Raw genomic sequence first — 22,887 nt, 5'->3', positions numbered from 1 at the left:
AGGGCTCAAGCCATACTACCTTGCCTACAAATTTTGGATGGCTCACACCTGGGGCTATTAGCATATTTTGAAAAATTCCAAAGAAATTCATAAATCAGTAGATTTCCCTTCCCGAAAAGCCAATTTCCTAAAAATTCAGTGAAATGCTTTTGAGACCCACATCAACAAAGTAGAAAAGTTCCTACCTTTACAGGAAACTCACTATTGCAGGTGCTGCTGCCCTCATTCTCATAGTAGAATTTCAAAATAATCTTTTCTGAATTAAAAAAAAAAAACTTCCACCTACTTGCTGCACAATATCCTCTTCAATTTCCCATGCCAAATGAGCAGATTAAGAAAGTAAGGGCGGGGGGGGGGGCGGGCTCATACTTATTGCCTATTTTCTAGGAAGCAAGTCTGGTTATTTCATTATCACTTCTCCTATTTGGTTTTTTTAAGTAAATTTCTTTAGGTTTCTATTTAATTAGAGTCACCACAGAAAAGAACACAATTTCTTAAAAATTACAATGGTTGCACGGTTTTCTTTTCTGTAACATACAAATTCATCCAGGATTAAAAATGGAAATATATGTATGTGTGGGTATATCCTTCATGACAGTGCTTTAAAGGCAGATATAAGCTAGCATTTTCTATCTACCAAATACCAAACACATATAAACACACAACAGCTTAACCAGGATACAGCATCTTTGCATTCTGAATCATAATTTACACAACTTCCAACCCACGCATGTGAGAGGTTAAAAAAAAAACCCTCACTCACGATAAGCAGTCACGCAGCACCTGGGATCTCAGAGCCGTCCACAGTTGTCGCAACAGATTTTTATCACCAGCAGTCCTCTGGCCCTGCAACTGAAATCATTCATAATTAATGAATAATTTACTCAAACACTTGACAGCTCAGTAAGCGGTTTATGTAAGGTTGTTACTTTTATTTCTTCTGTAGTTGTCTTTGCAAACAGGAAACAGGAAATACACCTACGAGAACACTGACAGATCTCAGCCTCATTGCTCTTTGGCTCAAATACTCAGGGGTGAGTCTTGTAGCTCAGGGTGAAAAGTACAGTCCCTAAAAGAGCAAGTATTTCACAGTCTAAAATCCTTTAGACGGATGCTATGCAGGTAATTTATTACAGGGAAAAGCAAGCATTCTTAGCAGCATTCAGGCCTTCTGACCTTAATATTGGAAGGACTATGAACTTCAGAATCTCTATCTATATGTATAAACATATATATTAAATATATAAACACATATATGTGTTTCCATAAACATTAATACATTAAGTAATATATTTAAAATATATACATTATCTAAAATAATAACATTAAAATTATGTATATACATTTTTTCCCAGAAAATAATAAAAACTATCATTCAGGAGTCTTTTGGCTACGAAAACTAGAAAAGCCAACATAAACTCACTTATACAAACAATAACACAATAAGGAAATATTTTGGTTCACTGAGCTTGGAGAAAAAGACCCTAAATGTAGAGCCGGCTTTTGAAAAAACAGGTTCACTATATATGTCATTTGATTCTCTGCAATGCGCTTAGCATAGGTATTCTCTGCAGGTTGAGAATAACTCTGTAGATTAATCTCTGTCTGCCTATTCTTGTGGCACAAAAAAAATAGCTTCAGCAATTCAAGACCACAATCCATCTTCCAAAAGGGTAGTATTGGCATGCGGCCAGTCTCAAGCTCTGAAGTCACTCTGATTCCCCATCACTGAATCAGTTGCTATACTTTACTGAATAGCTTTAAACTCATCAAGGTTTATCCTTAGAGGTGAGGGTTAGGATCATGCCACAGACAAATCACGTGGAAAAGCATTCCGTGTACTAAAAGCAAGGAAACACGGGGGACAGAACATTGGAGGAAATCAACAAATGTCCAGCACAACTCCATTCAACAGTAACCCGAATCTGCAGATGGGTATTGGAGGGTGTGTATCTATGAAAATACTGGATCTTGGGTTATGCGATGATGATGTCTGAAAGTGAATGAGCTGAGGTCCAAGGGATATTGATTACCTAAAGCCTTTTGCATTTAATAAGACTTTGTAGTATCATTAGGTTTGCTATCTGAGCAAAGAGTTCAGATTTCCATCCACTCTGGTGATGAAATACATTTTATAATGTATGAAGAGCCCTTGCAATGTGATCTTCCACTTTGTTATCCAAACAAGCCTGTGTGGGCGGGGCGAGGAGGTGGTGGTGGTGGCAGGCATTCCCAGCAGAAGCTTAGAGAGTGGGGCAGACAATGCTGGTTAACTGTCTAACACTCAGTCCACCCTTTGTCCTAATGGAACCTTGATTTTGCTCCAGGCAGCAATTTGCCATGTAGAAACTACTGCTAATGACGGTCAAGTAGAACAGTTTGGACCCTGGTGATATAATCTGGAAGTACTAGGTAAAGTTCCTGGGAAAGCTCTTTTAAAAGGCTCTAGCATTGGAGTTCCCGTGGTGGCGCAGAGTAAACGAATCCGACTAGGAACCATGAGGTTGCAGGTTCGATCCCAGGCCTTGCTCAGTGGGTTAGGATCTGGTGTTGCCACATGTTGCTATGGCTCTGGCGTAGGCGGGTGGCTACGGCTCCAATTGGACCCTTAGCCTGGGAACCTCCATATGCTACGAGTGCGGCCCTAAAAAGGACAAAAGACAAAAATAAATAAATAAATAAAAGGCTCTAGCATTTGCTTTTTGCTCTTTGCCCTTCCTCTTCCTACCTTAAAACACTGATAAAATGCCAGGGTACAGCCTTATCTGACAGTCGTGGAGCAACAAGCATGAAAACAAAAGCCACGTGATCTGAAGACTAAACTGACAGGAGGAGCCAGACACTGGGACCCGTTTGCCTCCTCCTGGGCTGTTAGATGAGGAAAAAACTGTATCTGAGCAAGCCCCTGCAGAAGGGTTCTCGTTTCTTGCAGTTGAACGTACTCCCAATACAAAGAGGTTTCACAAGCACGGAATGACAGATCAAGGTTTAACTCCAGGTTTCTTGACTCCCTGTCCAGCAATATTGCCAATAAACTGTGTACTCTGAATCCATACTCTGAATACTATACAAACAGGCATTTTATTTTATTTATTTATTTTGTATTTTTAGAGCAGCCACACCCACGGCATATGGAGGTTCCCAGGCTAGGGGTCTAATGGGAGCTACAGCTGCCACCCTACACCACAGCCACAGCCAAGTCAGATCCAAGCTGCATCTGCAACCTACACCACAGCTCATGGCAACCCAGGATCCTTAACCCACTGAGCGAGGCCAGGGATTGAACCCGCAACTTCATGGTCCTAGTCGGATTCATTTCCTCTGCGCCACGATGGGAACTCCGAAACAGACATTTTAAGTTTATGCTTCTTTCTCTACAAATATCTCATTTAAATGATCTGAGCCTTAGTTAAAATGATGTGAGGGGATTCTCTCACCATTCTAGTTTTTGGGTTTTTTAGCTTTTTAACCTGTGATGCTCAAGCACTTGCAAGATTGCTAAGGCAAGAATTTCTTTTGTTAAAGAAACCTAGGTCATTAGACCAAAATTCTTTTCAAGGCTGCCTAGGGAGAACTGGCCATCTTCCCAAACACTGCCATGGATGAATTTTCTTCCTACACCTTCTCATTCACTTAGTTATTAAAAGACAACTTCTGGCATCTGGCTTCACATGTAAGGAGCTTGGAAGTTGCCACTCTGTCCTCACAAGTAGAAACCAACAAATTGGAGTTCCCATCGCTCCTCAGTGGTTAACGAACCCAACTAGTATCCATGAGGACGCGGGTTCGATCCCTGGCCTCACTCAGTGGGTTAAAGCTCCAGAGTTGCTGTGAGCTTTGGTATAGGTCAAAGTCTCAGCTCAGATCTGGCGTCACTGTGGCTGTGGTGTAGACCCGCAGCTATAGCTCCAATTAGACCCCTAGCCTGGGAATCTCCATATGCCATGGGTGTGGCCCTAAAAAGACCTGCCCAGGGACAGAAACTGCCACAGGCAGTAGTGATAGGAAAGTCTGAATTGTAATTGGCCACTTCCTGGAACCTCCGAGGGCACAACCCTGGGAGTTAAACATTCCAGGGGGACCCCGTCAGGGAGGCCCACATAATACTGTGAGATTTACTTCCAGGAGCTCTAGCAGAGTAAACAGCAGAGAAAAATCCCCTCAGACTTCTGGAAGCGGGAGCGGGGAAGGAACATTTTGAAATATGCCAGAGCGCTGTGTTCTTAACAAAGCCTGCCCTCAGGGGAAACTAGTTCACCAGAGCCTAACTGACCTGGAGCAGGGAAATACACAGCCCTCCTCAAGCCCTCCTCGTGGGCGAAAGGAGCCACCAGACTACAGCCCACTCTAGCCATCCTGTCCCACCTGAGGGAGGAGAAAAAAAAACCCTGGGAAACACTTGTGAAGTTTACAGTCCAGGAGCAGAGGCTCATTAAAACACTGAGACCTATAACCATAGGAGGCACCAAATGCTGCCTCTTCCTGAAGATCACATGACTGAAGATCTATTTAGAGCAGTTCCTTTTACCTGGTACATCCTGACTGGCTGGCAAGAAAAAATCACCAGGCATACCAAAAGGGAAAAAAAAAAAAAAATCCACACCATTTTTAGAGGCAGAGCATCAGAACCAGCATGGCAGGGAAGTTGGAAGTGAAAGATCACAGAGCTCTCACAAAGGCTAGAATAATTTACTGAGCCAAAAGTCAAGGAGGGGCCAGACCTATATATCAGTTCCAGAGGCATTAAGACCCTAGCCCTGAAAAGCAGAATGTTAAAACTTGTAGAAGAAAATCTAGGACATATTTTACACATATTTTCCACCTGTCGGTAGCTTATCTTTTTATCTTTTGAGGCCTTCAGAGAGCAATATTTTTTAATTTGTTTTTTTTTCTTAAATGATTTTTACTTTTTCCATTATAGTTGGTTGACAGTTTTCTGTCAGTTTTCTACTGCAGAGCAAAGAGACCCAGTCACACATACATACATGCATTATTTTTCTCACATTATCCCCCATCATGCTCCATCACAAGTGACTAGATAGAGGTCCCAGTGCCACACAGCAGGATCTCATTGCTTCTCCAGTCCATGTTTAGTTTGCATCCAGATATTTTTCATGTGGATGAAGTCCACTTTATCTATTGTTTTCCTTTAGAGATCACAGTTTTGGCATGTTTTAAGAATGCTTTGTGCACCTCTAGGTCCTAAAGATTCTCTCCTGTGTTTTCTTCTAAATGTTTTAAAGTTTTCTTTTATATTTAAATCTATGATCCATTCTGATTTGTATAAGGTATGGGTTTTTAGGTTGAGGGGTTTTTGAGGGGGGTGGTTGACTACAGATATTCCATTGCTTCAGCACCATTTGTTGAAAAGAATATCTTTGCTCCATTGAATTGCTTTCACATAGTTGTCGAAAGTTAGTTGGCTATACTTATATAGGGCTATTTTCAGGTCCTCTATTCTGTTCCTTGATCTATGTGTCTATCTGCTAATTCCATCACAGTCTTGATCATTACAGCTATATGATAAGTCTTGAAATTGGGTAGAGCGAGTCCTATTTTCTTCTTTTTCAAAATTGTTTTAGACATTCGAGTTCATTTCCTGTCTCATATAAAGTTTTAGAATAATCTTGTCTATATCTACAAAAATATATGCTAGAATATTTATAGGAATTGCATTAAACCTGAGTATCAGTTAGGGAAGAAGTTCCAATTCATGAATACAGCATGTCTCTTCATTTATTTAGATCTTTAATTTTTTTTCCATTGGCATTTTGTAGTTTTCAGCATATGAATCTTATACATGTCTTGTTAGATTTACAAATAACTATTTCACATGTTTGTAAGTGATACTGTGTGTTTACATATATATACACATATATATATATATATATGTATGTATGTATGTGTGTATACACACACACATATAAATTAGTCTTTTTAGGGCTGCACCCGCAGCATATGGAGGTTCCCAGGTTAGGAGTCCAGTTGGAGTTGTAGCCACAGCCTATGCCACAGCCACAGCAACGCCAGATCTGAGCCACATCTGCAACCCACACCACAGCTCATGGCAACGCTGGATCCTTAACCCCCTGAGCAAGGCCAGGGAATGAACCGTGTCCTCATGGATACTAGTAGGCTTTGTTAACTGCTGAGCCACGACGGGAACTCCTGATATTGGATATTTAATTTCAGCATCTATGTATACATTGATAGTATATAGAAATACAATTGAGTTTTCTATGCTTAATCTTCTATCATGTAACCTAGCTGAACTCACTTATTCTAGGAGGTTATTGATTTTTTTTTTTATAGATTCCATTGGGTTTTTCTAATAGACCATCTGCAAAAAGGAGCAGTTTTATTTCTTCCTTTCTGATTTGTCTGCCTTTTATTTTCTCTTCTTACTTTACTGCATTGTGCAGAATTCCAATACTATGTTGAATAGAAGCTGTGAAAGAAGACATTCTTCTCTTACATGTAATAGTCTTTTACTGTTACATATAACATTAGCTACAGTTATTTTGTAGATTTTTTAAAAATCAATTTTAGGAAGTTCCCCTCTATATTTTTCTAAGAGTTTTTCCTTTTTTCTTTTTTTATCACAAATGGGTATTGAATTTCGTCAAATGATTTTCCTGTTTCAATTAGTGTGATTTTGATTCTTTTTTCTTTCTTTCCTTCCTTCTTTTTCTTTCCTTTTCTTTTTTGGCTGCACCTGCAGCATATGGAAGTTCCTGGGCCAGGGATCAAACCCAAGCCACAGCAGCAACCCAAGCTGCTGCAGTGACAATGCCAGGTCCCTAACCCAGGTGCCAAAAGGGAACTCCATGATACTTTTTCTTCAGGCTGTTTATATGGTAGATTATACTGAGTGCTTTTCATATTGAATAATCATGTTCTTAGAACAAACATCACTTTATCATGGTATATAATTATATATTTCTGAGTGCTATTTGTCAATATTTTGTTAAGGAATTTTACATTTATCTTCATGAGAGTCATTAGTCTCCAGTTTCTTACGTTGTCCAGTCTTTTTCCAGTTTAGGTGCCAGAGTTGCTTCATATAATTATTTGGGGAGTGTTTCCTCCTCTTATCTTTTCTGGAAGAAATTTATAGGATTAATGTCAATTCTTCTTTAAATATTTGGTTGAATTTTCCAGTGAAAGCTTCTCAGTCTGGAATTTTCTGTTTGGGGAGTTTCTAAATTACTAAGTCAATTTCCTTAGTTATAAGACTATTCAAATTATCTGTCATATACTGTGAGTTGTGTTAGTTCATGCTTTTCAGGAAACTGGTCCATTTCACATAAGTTGTGAAACTTAGGGGTGTAGATTTATTTGTAAGCATTACATTGTTATTCTTTTAATGTCAGGAGGTCTGTAGTGATGTCTCCTTTTGATTCCAAATATTGGTAACTTGTGTCTTTGTCAGTATTGCTGGAGGTTTATCAATTTTGTTGACCTTTTCAAAGAAGCAATCTTTGGTTTGACCTATTTTCTCCACTATTTTTCTCTTTTCACTTTTACTGATTTCTGATCATATTTTTATTATGTCCTTTACACCTGCTTTGGGTTAATTTTGTTCTTTTTTTCTAATTTCTTGAAAAACTAGTTTCTGGAGATGGGAGCTTAAATTATTGATTTGAGACTTTTCTCCTATTTTTGTCCTTTATATTATTCTTTCTTCCTTCCTAGTGTTCAAGATTCTCTCTTTTATTATTTCCTTTTTGTTTAGAGAAGTTTCTTTAGCTACTTTTTAAAGATAAGCCTGCTGGTGACAAATTTCTAGGTTTTCCTTCAACTGAGAATGTTTTAATTTCCTCTTCATTACTGAAGGATATTTTCACTGGATATAGAATTTTGGGTTAATAGTTCTTTTCGTTCAGCATTTGAAAAATATTTTGCCACTTCCTTCTGGCCTCCATGGTTTCTGATGATAAATCACTGTCATTCTAATTGTTTTCCTCCTATAGCTAAAGTCTCATTCCTCTCTTGCTGTTTTTAGGATCTTTTCCTTGACTTTATTTTTTAGAAGTTTGACTGTAACGTATCTTAGTGTTGATTCCTATGGGTTAATCCTGTTGGGATTTCACTCTAACTTCTTGACACTGTAGGTCTGTGTCTTTGCCACATTTTCCATTTTTAGGAAAATGAAAATGAAAATAAAATTTCTAAAAGAATACAAAAATCAAAACTTTTTTTTGAAGTTGCAAAAGGAAACGCATCTCTTATGCTTCCCAAGAAATGAATACCTTGATCACCAGGCAAGGGGTCTTGCTTCAACAGCCCTCTATTAGAACATGTTCTTGGATTTCTCTTCAGACTAATGTGGAGCACGACTGCCTCCAGGAGAGAGGACTAGACAGGCAGCTGAAGTAGGAACAAGCAGTGTTTCATCCGTAAGCCATAACCTACCCTGATGCTATAAAGCTTTCTTCTTCTGGCCTTTTCAGCCCCACCCAGACTTCATATTACTTAAACCTTTCAGCTCTCTTAGATCCCAGACTTGGCATGGATTTTTATATTTTTCTCTCCCCGGGATAGCTCTCCTCTGGCATTCTGCTTATTTACCTGTTCTCTTACCCATTTTTGCCTGCATTATGACCCAGCTCCCTTGATGGAGGCCCTTGACCAAGCTAAACACCACCTACCCATTTTAATGAATTTGCTTTACCAATACTTGCGCTGCTCTCCAAAGCTAATGGAATAGAGATTTTCCTTCCTTCTCTTCAGTGTAGGGATGGGGAGATTGGATTTGAAGTTCCATAGTCCCCTCTCTCTAGGAGATATTTCTATGAGGTCACCAGCTGCTTTTGATATGTGCTTCTTCTATGCCAAGCCCCTGAACTAGAGGCAGGAAGAGAAATGGGTGGGAGGACAAATTAACACTGAAAAGCTTGATAAATACTAACAGCAAATACTAAAAATAACTAGGCAGAAGTAGTCTACTTTTAGGAATTTCATTTGTGCCTTTCTGTTGGGGACGAGGAGGAGGGAGAGAGAGAGAGGGCTGTGGAGAAGGGGCTGGAAATGTTAATGTCCTCTGGAGGTGGAGACACTTAGAGCTTCCCCAGGCAGACAGAACCACCTCACCCCCTCCTTGAAATAGCTCTTTCTCTTTCTCAGCTTCTCAGGCTTCTGCAGCTCTGCAAACCTGGGCTGCAAACAGCATCCCTGCTCTTGCCAGCAGAGAGAAAAAGCAGCTAAGAGAGAGTAGGCTGCTTTGCTACTCAATCTCACCCTCTCCTAATTGCAGAATACCATGGCCATCTCAGTTCCTGGAGATCACAGGGTGGGTGGGATCATGTGTGTTGCCACCATATCAGTGAGTCCCTGGTTTGCTTGGTGTGACATGGCAAAGCCACTAACTCCACATGACACAATCTGCATGGTAGAGACAGGAAATCACAGACTAGGAATTTTACATGTCCCCAGAAATGCTTTCTAGGATGGGCAGCCCCTGCTACCCACTTCTAGGACTGTGACATGAATAAATGACCTTGATCCTTTCACAGCCAGGATCTTCTGATTTAACAAAGTGGCAGAGAGCAAGTCTGTTCTATTCTGTTTCTGTCATTTTCCCTTCCCTGGTGAGCAATTCAATTATGTTATGAATTTATATGGATGGCTAGAACTGGAGGAAGATACAACATGAGGGAAACAATTCCCACTTGGGTGAATTATATGCACTTTTGAGCTCTTCATCATATCAGTCCTACACAACCAGCAAAAAGGGGGCATCTCAAGCCTGAGTCTTCCCCTCCTACTCCCCTAACCCCTCCTTTGTAATGCACAGTCTCAATAGCACAGATTGGCAGCAAAATGAAATAAGAAGTTCCCCTTCCTCTTCCCTCCTCTCAAAATCTCCACATCTTTGTCCATCTCACCCTACCTCCTTCATGACTTGAATTAAGGAGCATCCTTCATGCAAAGGTTAATCCCTCTGTTTATGTCCAGATTGTCCCTCTGGAATCATCTGCAACTTGTTCCACCCCTTTTCCCCATCACTTCTCTTATATTTTCAGGATGCTGCTTCCCTCATCTCCTTCTCTGGAGCTGGAAAAAGCTTCAGATGCTCTAATCCTGCAAATCTGCCTTCTATTTTGTTACTCCCTTTTCCAACCCATCTCTCTCCTTCTCTTCTCCATCACATGTCCTAAATAAGACTCTAAATTGATTATTTCCATCTCCCTTCCTTTATTTACCCTTTAACCCACACAATCAGACCTTCATCTGCTTTCTCCAAATTCCCTAATGATTTCCAGGTTGCCAAATGCAATTGCCTTGACCTTTCTGCTTAGCCCTCCTGAACCCTACTCTGCCCTTTGATAACAGTACAACATCCTAGCTTTCCTAGGACCTATTTGTCCATTGTTAGGCTCTTCTGTTATCTCTTCCTCTCCTAACCATCCCACTAATATGAACAATCTCCACAGTCTAGGAGATTGCCAGATTTAGCAAATAAACATATAGAATGCCCAGTTAAATACGAATTTCAGATCAACAATGAATAAATTTTTAGTATAATATGTCCTAAATATTGTATGGGCCATTCTTATACTAAACATTATTCTCTGTTGATCTGAAACAATTCTAACCAAGAATCCTGTATTTTACTGGCAACTCTACCATAGCTGTTTCTTTAACACTCATCTCCTCTAAACTCTCTGATGTTTTTTATGCCATTGGTTTCAATGCCTATTTTTTTTCTCAGATAATTCCTAAATCTTCATCTCTAGCATCAGTTCTCTGTCTCCCATTCTCTCTCCTTCTGATACATTTCTCTGTTCTACCTTGAATATTTTGTAGCATCTTAAATTCATTAGGCTTAAAGCTCAATTTTTGCTTTAGACCCTCAAAATTACTTCTCATCCTGACTTCTCTATCTCTAATAATATCATCTCCAGCTTTCCAACCATCTCAACCCAAAATCCAGGAGCCTTCCTAATCAAGTGGCTGAATCTTGCTTGATTTTACCCTCACCAGCATTCTTAGATCTTTCTTCCCATTTCCATGGATACTGCTAACTTGAAGCCCTTGCCACCCCTGTATGACTATAAACCACACCAGGCTATTGATATCACCTTCTCATTAGTCCCCCTACTTATCTTCTTATCCACCCTCCACCCCTCCATAAGCTGTCACTCAGTTAACACCCTAATTAAAGCACAAGTATAGATATGCCACTTTCTTGTTCAAAGAAGCTTCCTATTGTTTCCTGGTTCAAGTTCAAGCCCCCTAACCATGAGCTGAGGGTGCTTTCTCCCGGTGGTCTCCTCTCTATACCCCAAACTCAAAGCACATCAGAACACACTATTGGGGCCTTCCTATCCCTGTTTTCTCACACTTAATAGACAACTTTGAGGGCAACTCTTGCAGTTTCTGTATAAACATATTCTCACTTAATGCTTATATGTGAAGTCAATTCTAAATTATTCACAGTAACAGGATGAAGTAGTTAAATCTACAAATCACTTACGTGATAATGCAAGTGAATGCACTTTTCCACAAACCCACTGTTTCCTTATTGCTAAATATGGGCCATGTCAAGCTCTCATAAGCATCTCATGTCCTGATGTGTCAAGTCACAGCTGGACTCTGACAGGACACCCGGGGCAGAGACAGACACAGACCCCCACCCTCTCTCTCAGCTGCCTCTTCTTGATGTACTTCTCAAACTGATTTCTTCCCCTTTCCCTGTACTTCTTATGTGTGTCAAGGTAGGATATTCCCTGTAAATGTCCTTGAATTCTCTGTTATATAAATCTCCAAATAACTGTATATTCTAAACTGCTGCCAACCCCATATGATGATCCAAAAGCATCTAAGGGCTTTGATCATCTAAATCAGAGGTCTGCTATAGGCCAGATAATAAATATTTTCAGCTTTGCAGACTGAAAATACAGTCTTTGCTGCAATTACTCAATGCTGCTGTTGTGTCACAAAGACAGCCTGGGTAACACAAAAACAAGTGAGCGGGCCTGAGTGCCAACAAAACTTTACCCACAAAAACAGGCAGCTGCTCTGCAGGTCATTGTTTGCCAACCCCCAGCCTAAATTGAGCTTCTGGTGAACAAATGACTTCATGTTTTCTTTCCAAACTCTTTCATTGCAGTCATCTGAGTAGAAAGAACACCAGAATTTCATTTGATAGGGCCTTTTCTTTTTTCACAAGATTACAATTAAACCAAACTCAGGACCCTGAGTGGGTGCAGGGAAATAAGGAGTGGACACTAGAAGGCTCCCTGGGACTTTCCTCCCAGCCCATGACATCAACCCTGGTGGGCGTAGGGCGAGGCCAGTGGGCGAGAGCATATTCTCCTTGGGCACAGATTTTAAGGGGGCACCAAAAAACGCAATAATCAAAATAAATAAATATGTATTTATGTATGTATGTATGTATGTATTTTTTAGGGCCACACCCATGACATATGGACATTCCCAGGCCAAATAGGAGCTATAGCTGCCTGCCCACACCACAACCACAGCAACACCGGATCCGAGCCACATCTGTGACCTACACCACAGCTGCCCGCAACACCAGATCCTTAACCCACTGAGTAAGGCCAGGGATCAAACCCGTGTCCTCATGGATACTGGTTAGGTTCTTAACCTGCTGAGCTACCATGGGAACTTCTCAAAATAAATATTTTAACGCAATACTTAACACATTCAAAATTAATGATAAATGTCCATAATGAACAAAACACCAACATTTTAAATAAAGACAGGATCACTATTACTGATTTTTTTTCCTTTCGCCTTGGGCTCCCATATGGCTCTGCACAGCACTGATCCTATCTTTATTTACAATGTTGATATTTTATTAATGAAGGATTTTTTTGCATGAATTTTGACTTTTTAAAAATATTGCATTAAAAATTTATCTTTCAATTATGGAGTTTGATGGTGCTTTCTTTAATTGTGTACCAAAGCAAGTGCCCTACTCACCTCCCTACCCATTCCTTAGAACCAGCCCCATGTCACTCTCTGCATTATCGGCACCCATCCTCCTTTCAGAGAATGATGTGCGTCTATTTAATGTTATCTTTGGACTAGATCATTCCTCTGAGCTGCTTTGATACCATTTTGGTTCCTGGATCTGCCTCATACTAAATTGATTTGAAGCATGTGGAAACTCTTGTGCCAGACTTTCTAGAGTCACTTCTTGAGGGACATGTTAAGGTGAGAGGGGAATTAATATTTTATAAAACATATTAAGTCCAAAGTGACACTTGGTTAAAGGACTTTTTTTTTTTTTTTGCTTTTTGGGGCCACACCCACGGGCATGTGGAGCTTCCCAGGCTAGGAGCTGAATCATAACTGCAGCGGCCCACCTACACTGCAGCCACAGCAATGCCAGATCTGAGCTGGATCTGTGACCTACACCACAGCTCATGGCAACACCAGATCCTTAACCCACTGAGTGAGGCCAGGGATCAAATCTGCATCTTCACGGATGGTAGTCAGATTCGTGTCTGCTGAGCCACGATGGGAACTCCAGTTAAGGGACTTTCTGACTGTCATTGCTCATGACAAACCAATGAGGTTTGATTATATTATTTTGCATAAATAAGGAAACAGAGGCTCAATAAACCAAGATTATAGAAAATATTAAAGCAAGGTGGAAGCTTCCTGCTACAACATGTTATCTGTGAAGATGCTAACACTGTAGACATGGTTAAGGCACTTTCTTACCTTCCTATCTATGTTTGCACAGAACCTCCCACGTGTATAAAGAACCTTCCAGTGTTTCATCTCATTTGCGCTTCATGATAATTCTAGAAGGGAAAAGTCTCATATTTAAGACATGCTATCATGAACTCATCAGTTCCATCATATGGGGAGGACATATCCAGAAAAGTTAAGTAAACATAACCCAAGGTCACCAGCTAATAACCAGAAAAACTAGAATTATAAACCCAGGTCATGTGAGACCTGGTGAGATTTTCACTACTTCCTTCCCATCCTAGAGGAGCACCCTTGGATTAAGTATCTTTGACCCAATACCACCCATGTTCATACCACAGGTCATACCCCAAAGGAATAATATTTCGGACTAGAAATTTTGATAGGAGGAAACCAGCAATAAGGGAAGGCGCCTGAAGCTCTGAGTGCTCTTTGCCCTGAAAAGGAAGGGCTGAGGAAAATGGGGGGTTAAGGGAGGGGGTGTTAGGAGCCCCTGGAAGGATGGAGACATGAAGAGGCTCAGAAAGACAAGGCCAACCTTGGACCATTTCACCACTTTGTCAAAAGTCCATCCTCTATGGTGCTAGCAGCCATTAGCATTGTAATTAAAGCAACTGTCATCAAAGCAACTTCTACTCACACCCCTAACCTTTCTGGATTCCATGCATCAAGAAAGCAAAAGAACAATTTCCAGCTTCCAGTTCCCATTTGTTGCAGGGGCCATCATGGTTTTGTGATCAGAAGGAGCATCATCTGAACACGGCACAGAGGAGACCATTCAAATGGGGGAGAAGGATCGGATCAAAGGGAGGAGAGGATGCAGGAGCAGAGGAGAAGGACAGGAGGTCTTTCAACATCATTTCCAACCTGATGCTGGGGAGAAAAGGACAGGTGGTCCACTGTGTAAAGAAATCACATTTTATGTTACTCCAGGCAACTTCCAGGGAGGCATCCACCCCAGAAGAAGTCACACCTGGGATCTTATCTCTGTAATGAGATGCACAACAGGTACTTTCAAGCGTTTAAAGTGCCTGAATGTGCAAAGTTTCCTGGTTGGTCACAAGTTCCTAACAGCTATGTGCCTCTTTCATTGGGGAGCCACCAGGACATGCTGGGATTCTATGGATGCTCATTCTTCAAAATAAAGCTGCTCAAAGAATCCTCTGGCAATTTTAACTATACAAGAATAGAAAACACCCCAGGCAGAGTGTGAGAGGCCAATCTTGTCAACAGTAGGATGGCAAGGTATAAACAAAAATGGAAAGAAAAATATAGCCTCTAAAGAAAATCATTACTTTTGACAAGGACAAGAAGATGGGAATAAAATCAGCCTATAATATTACGGAACAAAAGCCAGAGAAGTGTTAAATCACAAGCCAGGTGGCTGCAGGAATTCGCAATGATCCATTCCAATCTGCCAACTCATCGTTTTTGGCCATCAGGCTTGATTTTACAGGCTCCTCTTCTAGTTTTATATGGTCAGGGTTCTGTTTGGTTGGGTTCTGTTGTTTCTTCCATGCACCACAATCAGCATTTCTTAAGGCTGTTCCAACTCTCTGAAGTCCTATCTTTCTTTGCCTCTGACCCCACAAACAATGTTGCTTTGAAGAAAGAACCAAAACCCACACTCTTTCCATCTTTCATTTGACTGAATCATGTCTGTGCACTCAGGGGAAATATGTTCACACACTGGTCCTGAGTCTTATGTTGCTGGAAGATGTGGTGCAGCTAAACTCCAGCATCTTCTCTCCTTTCAATCCTTCTACCAATGATTAAGCACTGAGCATATGCTTTCAGACAGTGGCCTGGGGATGACAGAGATGAACCAGCAAATCCTGGCTTTAAGGACCACACAGTCCACAGTCTTCCGAGAGACTGGAAAACAAACACTTACGAGAAGGGATGGGACCACCCTGCACTCTACAGTAACAATGTGCACGGGTCCCAGTTGTACGTTTTCCACTCCCTAGAAGACTGCTTCTGGGCCAAAAATGTCAGGGATTAGGTACCAGTGGCCAAGCATGCACAGATAGTGGACAGCACTCATGTTCTCCTATGAGGCGAGGAGGCCCTTTGGGGGGAGTCTCCTCCACTTTCACCGCTGCCTTACTCTACATACCTCTTTTCAGTCTCAGACCTCCCAACTGCTTTGCTTGGACTTCTAATCCTCCCTGGCTCTAGTTATTAAGGTCGCTGTCACCCATGGCATGCATTTTTACTATGGGCCGAGAATGGCCCAAACATTAACTCCTTGAATTTTCATAATATTCTTGGGCTTTGTTATCCTGATGTTACCAATGAAGGAAATGAGCCCTGGAAAATTCTGGAAACTTGTGCAAGGCCACAGAACTAAGAAGCAGAAAAACCGAGGTTAGAAGCCAGAACTGTGTGATTAGAAAGACTCACAGTACATGGTCTGCTCTATAGGCACGTGTGCTCCAACTATTCTCTAGGTTATCTACACTGTAAGGTCCGAGATCAACATTTCCATTCTTGTAACAGTGCCTTGGCAGGGTACAACTGTAAGCAAGCAGAGTAGGCATTGCCCTGCGTGGTGTTATTTAAAGGAGGCCAGACAAGGATGGGTTAAAATATCTCCACTGTTGCTTATCACAGTGCCTGGAATTTCACTACTCGAAGTGCATTACTTGGGGTCTTAAAATCTTTCTGGTTTTCAGGATTTCTCAGTTAGAACAAGATTGCCCTGGGAGAGGTGATACTCAGCTGAGACCCCAGTGACATCAGGACCTCGGAGAATGAGTCACAAGAGAGATGCTTAGCAAGGAGCCTGGGATCCAGGAATGGCAAAGGGTCCTGAGAAGAAGATGGGAGGTCTCAAAGTCAGGGGTGATGGTTTTGTTGGGCTGAGCCCACCTCGGTGGCCCGCAACACAGAGCCAGGCCAGTGGAAGGCACCTAAGTCTCTTGATTTGAGGAAAACACTGTTTTGATCAGGTCTAAGGGATGAAGGCCTGGGGCATGGTGGCAGGCAGACATCAAGTGCTCAGGACCCTGAGCACTGTACAGGCACAAAAGGCAAGAAGGCAGGATCCTTGCCTCAAAGAGCTAACAGTCTCTTTGGAGAGAAAAAGTATCCATAGCAAACAACAGGCAAGTAAGACCAGACAGGAATGCCCAAGCACAGAATACACATGTGATAGGAAACTCAGGAAAAGGAGAGCTTGGTGTGGGAGGAGGTGGTGTGGGCATCTGTGTGGACACAGGGCCCCAAGGACAGTACCAGAAAAAGAGCTGGAAGAATGAGTTCATGAATTTTTTTTTTTTTTTGGCTTTTTAGAGCCACGTGCGAGGCATATGGAAGTTCCCAGGAATGATTATACATCACTCATTATTAGAGAAATGCAAATCAAAATCACTCTGAGGTACCACCTTACATCAGCCAAAATGGCCATCATCAAAAAGTCTACAAACAATAAGTGCTGGAGAGGGTGCGAAGAAAAAAGAACCCTGTTACATTGTTGGTGGGATTGTAAATTGGTGCAACCACTGTGAAAAACAGTACGGAGATGCCTCAGAAAACTAAAAATAGAACTATATTTGATCCAGCAATCCCACTCCTGGGCATCTATCCAGAGAAAACCATGACTCGAAAAGACACATGTACTCTGATGTTCATTGCAGCACTATTTACAATAGCCAAGACATGGAAACAACCTAAATGTCCATCAACAGAGGAGTGGATCCAGAAGATGTGGTACCTATACACAATGGAATATTACTCATCCATTAAAAGGAACGAAATACCAGCATTTTTAGCAACATGGATGGACCTAGAAATTATCATGCTAAATGAAGTCAGCCATACAATGAGACACCAACACAAAATGCTTTCACTGACATGTGGAATCTGAAAAAAGGACAGAATGAACTTCTTTGCATAACAGATACTGACTCACAGACTTTGAAAAACTTATGGTCTCTGGAGGAGACAGTTTGGGGGGTGGGGGGATGCACTGGGGTTGTAGGTTGGAAATCCTATAAAATTGGATTGTGATGATCATTGTACAACTATAAATGTAATAAATTCATTGAGTAATAAAAAAAAACAAAAAACCAAAAAACAAAGGAAGGGTGGACATGATTTGATTAGCATAAAGGTGGTTGGCAACCAAACACCATTGGCACCGCCTCGACACTCAAAAAAAATAAATAAATAGAAAGAACTGAGTTCATGAATACTTGTCTTTTTTTTTTTTTTTTTAACTTTTTAGGGCCATGCCCAAGGCATATGGAGGTTCCCAGGCTAGGGGTCTAATTGGAGCTACAGCTGCCAGCCTATACCACAGGCACAGCAACGCCAGATCTGAGCCACATCCGCAACCTACACCACAGCTCAAGGCAATGCCAGAGCCTTAACCCACTGAGCGAGGCCAGGGATCGAACCTGCAACCTCATGGTTCCTAGTCAGATTCATTTCCGATGCACCACGATAGGAACTTCTGTGAATACCCATCTTATGCCAATAGAAGACCCAAAGGATCACAACCGATTGCTACCTCAGTACTCCCAAACAGGGAAATCCAACTTAGATTTGCTCACGATGATGCAAAATGATGTTAGAATGGCTTAGAAACAAAATCTCAAGACAGACATCATGTACAGAGATACTATTTAGAAAATATACTACTTCAAATTAAATCCAGGTCTTTTGATAAAAAGATCTATTGGTTGCTCCAATCATATTTTACATAAATCCAGAATTTCGGTAATAGATGAAAAAAATACAAAGACTTATATAGGAAGACACCCAGTAAATAAATCTGGTGAAATTATCAGGCAAGTCTAAATCCCTCTAAAACCTGGGCAAAGAGATCTGATGGTCAGCACAGGCCAGCAACATTAGCAAATTCCAAGATCTTCCCTCGGATTCAGCTCCGATAAAGAATCGTTTTATCCTGTTACCTTCCAGCCAAAGACAAATGCTCTTCTTCTGGGTTTTCACTTAATACTTCCTTCACAAGCAGAAAAGGTTACTTCTATTTGCTCTAACTTATTCTATATTTTCAAAGAGATCCCTTTCTTTAATTCCTACAAAGAAAATAACCCCAAGAAAGGAAGGAAGCAAGCAGGCAAGCTTTGACCTTTATTTGCTAAATGAGTTGTTTTACCAAGAGCTACAATTGTTTATGTTCTCGCCATTCTGAAGAGCAACCGTTTGTACCCCTTGGCATAAGAGAAACTAACAGCCACAGTCCAAGGCTTAGTTGTGAGTGAGAAGAAAAAAGAAAAATACAGGCAGAAAAAGAGGTGAAGGGTGGGGGAGGAGGATCCGCAAGAAATCGTTTCTCCTTTGAGTTTCTTGACAAAATTCTAAGAATAGGTATTTTCTTTTCATGTCAGCGTGGCTGCTAGTAAGCTTCATTTCCACAAGTTGCCCATTTTCTTCAGGGTGGCTGCGTATCTGAGACACAGACAGCAAAGGTCTCTGGTTCAATCGGCTAATAGGTTTGTATTAACCTCCACGGAGATGCACGGACAGGGATCACATTATCCAAACCCACATTTTAGACGCAGGGTCTCACAAAGGATGCTTGTGTTTTATTTCCAGATGCAAGCAGCAACTTGGCAAATGCAGTTCCAATGACTAAATGTTAGGATTTCTGGGATGTTTTAGTGTTATAAGGAACAATCAGGAAAAAAAAAAAAGTTTCTGAGAATCTAGGGGATGATGATAATACTGCAGCAAAATGACAAGAGCAGAATTTCTATAGTTAATATTTTGTAAGAAAAGGATTCAGAACCCGTAAGAAGAAATCAGTGAAAATGGATATTTAAGACATTTAAAGTATCAAATTTATAAGCCTCATGGAAAAGGTAAAAAATTTAAGTTAAACAGTTATCATCCTATTAATTACTAGACAAGTTAAAAACATTAAATATTAAAAAATGCAAGAGTCTCAAAAATGAAAAAAGAAACTAAGTCATGAAACTTTGAAAATGAGGTCTGTGGAGTTCCCATAGTGGCGTGGTGGTTAACAAGTCTGACTAGGAACCATTAGGGTGTGGGTTCAATCCCTGGCCTCACACAGTTGGTTAAGGATCCAGTGCTACCATTAGCTGTGGTGTAGGTCGTAGATGCAGCTCAGATCTGGTGTTGCTGTGGCTGTGGTGTAGGCCAGCAGCAACAGCTCCGATTCAACCCCTAGCCAGGGTACCTCCATGTGCCACAGGAGTGACCCTAGAAAAGGAGAAGAAAAAAAAAAAGAAAATGAGATCCTATTATTTGAACTTTTATCATGAGAATTCTCAAAGTGCATAAATGGTGTTGTCACTGAGCTGAGAACATATTTTGTGCAAATTTCTTCACTGCTAAGGAGGAAAATCACCCTTGTCAGGAAAATGGTGAGGTTATTTATGAACTCTCTCCAAGTATTTTTCTCTGCCTCCTTCATCTTCAAATATTCCTCAAAGTTTAAAAATATTCCTACAAGTTAAACAATGCTGCTTATTTGCGGGGAGAGCAGAAAGGGGGTGGTGGAGGGATATCATATTTAGTTACTTCAAGTTATAGTTTGCTTGAAGGCAAGAGGCAAGCATTTCTGACCTGTTCTCCTCTTACTTACTTTGCTCCTGGATGCTCAGCTGCTTGGGTCTGTTTCAAAACCCTCCTGTGGTAGTGGCCATACCCTAGCGACTGCCCAGTGAGTCACGCCCTGGGATAGGGCACAATCTGTTCCCCTTGAATGCAGGCACAAACTGTGACTTGCTCCCAGCCAATAGAGTACAGCAAAGCCATGTGAGCCAGGCACTCCCTGGATGAGATTACACTATATAAGCCTCTGTCCTAGCAGACAGCGGTCAGAGAGCCTCCTGTTGGCTTTGAAGTCAGCAGCCAGGTTGTGACAAGGCCTGTGAGAGGCCAATGGCCACAGGGCAAGACATCATGAAGACAGCCTGGGAGGTGAGAGCACCCCAGCTGACCGCCAGCAAGAAAACAAGGGACCTCAGTCCTACAACCTCAAGTGAATTCCACCAATGACCCTGTGAACCTAGGAGAAAAAAAAAAAAAAAACAAGCTCCAGAAAGGAACACAGCCCAGCCAACATCTTGATTATATCCTCATGAGACCCTAAGCAGAGGACCCAGCTAAGATACACTCAGATTCCTGATCCACCGAAACTGTGGAATAATAACGTTATGCTATTTGAAGCCACTAAGGGTATGGTAATGTGTTAGGCTGCAATATATGGCTAATGCATATATGAGAATCCACTTTGAACTCCAGTAATAACTATTCTTGCAAAAAAAAGGCTTGTGTTGCCAGTGCTATTTTTTCCCTCCATTTGAGGAGAGCAGAAATATAACTGAATGCTTTATTGATAGGTACACCTCTATCCAATTCAAACCTTGAAATGCAAAATATAATTCTCCATTTATAAGTCTCAAAACATAAATTCGTTGAATTCAACATTTTTCAAAATACCGTTATCTTGGTACTTGAAAATTGGAGAGTATACTTTCAAACCGTTTTTTTCTACTTGCAGCCTTCACTTTTAATAATGGTTTTTGAAGAGTTCCTGACTTGCAGAACTGTTGTGACGCTGCTACAGAGAATTGTTGTAAACCCCAATCCCAGTTTCCACTGCGGTTATCGCCTATGTTAGGATGGTACATTTTTCACAATTGAACAAACAATGATACATTGTTATTAACGAAACTCCATACTTTATTCAGATTTCCTTAGTCTGTACCTAAAGTCCTTCTTCTGTCCCAGGATCCCTTCTAAGAAACCACCTTATAGTTAACTGTCCAGTTTCCTTAGGCTTTTCTTGGTTGTGGTAGTTTCTCAGGCTTTCTTTGCTTTTGATAACCTTGACAGTTTTGAGGGCTGGTCAAGTGTTTCGTAAGATGCACCTTTACTGAGATTGTCTTATGTTTTTCTCATGATCAGATTAGGGTAGTATGTTTTGGGAGGAAGATGACAGAGGTCAAGTGCCATTCTCATCACATCATGTGAAGGATGCCGATATCAATACGACACATCACCATTTATATTCACCTGGATTACCTGGCTTGAGGTAGTGTTTGTCAGGTTTCTCTATTGAGAGTTGTTATTTCACTGGCTTCTTTCCACACTATACTCTTTGGAAGGAAGAAATTATGTGAAACCCCCATCCAGAGTTATGTTTTTTACTTCCTGAGTATCCACCTATATTATTTGGAATTCTTCTGCATTAGAATTTTTCTATTTTCCTCATGTATTTATCCAGTCATATATATGTGTATGTGTGTATATATATGTGTGTGTGCGTGTATGTGTGTATGCACATATATACACACATTTATATGTATTTTATGTGTATATAAATATACATATTTATGCATATACATATAAATAGATATTTATTTTATCAGACTTGGCTTATATATTTTGTGGCTCGGATTGTTCGAGCTTTGACCACTGGGTGTTCCTTCAGTTGGCTCCTGTGTTCTTTTGACACACATTGTGTCACATTCACCATTATGAGATGTTTTTTGATTTTGTTTTATCTTTCTTCTTTTACCTTCTGGCTCTGTAAGAGACTCCAGGCTCATTTTGCATATTTTTTGTGCCAGTCCTCAATCAGCTATTTCTCTGGTTCTTTTCACTGGGAAATCATACTGAAACCAGGATTTGGGCAGTAGATACATTTCTTGCTACTGGAGCATCATTGCATCTAGGTCAAACAAGTTTTTTGGTCTCTTAAATATGAAGCCTCAGAATACCTCTATATTTCATGTATTCAACAAACATTTTATAGATTATGATGTGCTAGGCATTATTTTAAGCATTATGTAAATATTCATTCATTTAATTCTTACAGTAACTTCATAACAACAACAAGAGAGGTAGTGTTATTAGCCCCATTTTAAGGATGGAAAACCCCAGGTACTGAAAGATTGGGACCAAAGTCATGCAGCTAGTGAGTGCAGAGCCAGGAGCTGAACTCAAGCATCTAGCTCCAGATTTGGGGCACCACCCAGTGGCACCACATTACCTCTTACCGGTGAGGACCTCACAGAGAAGAAGTTCATGAATTAATTAATCCACCCCTTCATTCCCCACCACATTTCTATTATGTGTGCATTAAGTACTAAACTCTGCTAGATGTTAACTGGTGCTTAATGCCATTTGAGACACTTCTTGGGTTATGGCCCTATTTAAAAACAGAGGAAGAGGCTGTTGTAATGTGCCCCA

The 22,887-nt window shown here is 40.8% G+C and overlaps 1 protein-coding gene across 2 annotated transcripts in view; it reads right to left on the bottom strand.

Moving 5' to 3' along the window:
- Positions 1-22,887, bottom strand: part of NCALD (neurocalcin delta) — a 440,857-nt gene that overhangs the window by 182,999 nt on the left and 234,971 nt on the right. For both annotated transcript variants that reach the window (XM_047783505.1, XM_047783508.1), the window contains exon 4: positions 764-852. The gene's annotated coding sequence lies outside the window, so the exon portion shown is untranslated. The remainder of the gene's footprint in view (positions 1-763; positions 853-22,887) is intronic.

Source organism: Phacochoerus africanus, chromosome 6 (genome assembly GCF_016906955.1).
Source record: "Phacochoerus africanus isolate WHEZ1 chromosome 6, ROS_Pafr_v1, whole genome shotgun sequence".
NCBI lineage: Eukaryota > Metazoa > Chordata > Mammalia > Artiodactyla > Suidae > Phacochoerus > Phacochoerus africanus.
The sequence above is the reverse complement of the archived record's forward strand: the minus strand, read 5'-3'. Positions and strand labels throughout refer to the sequence as shown.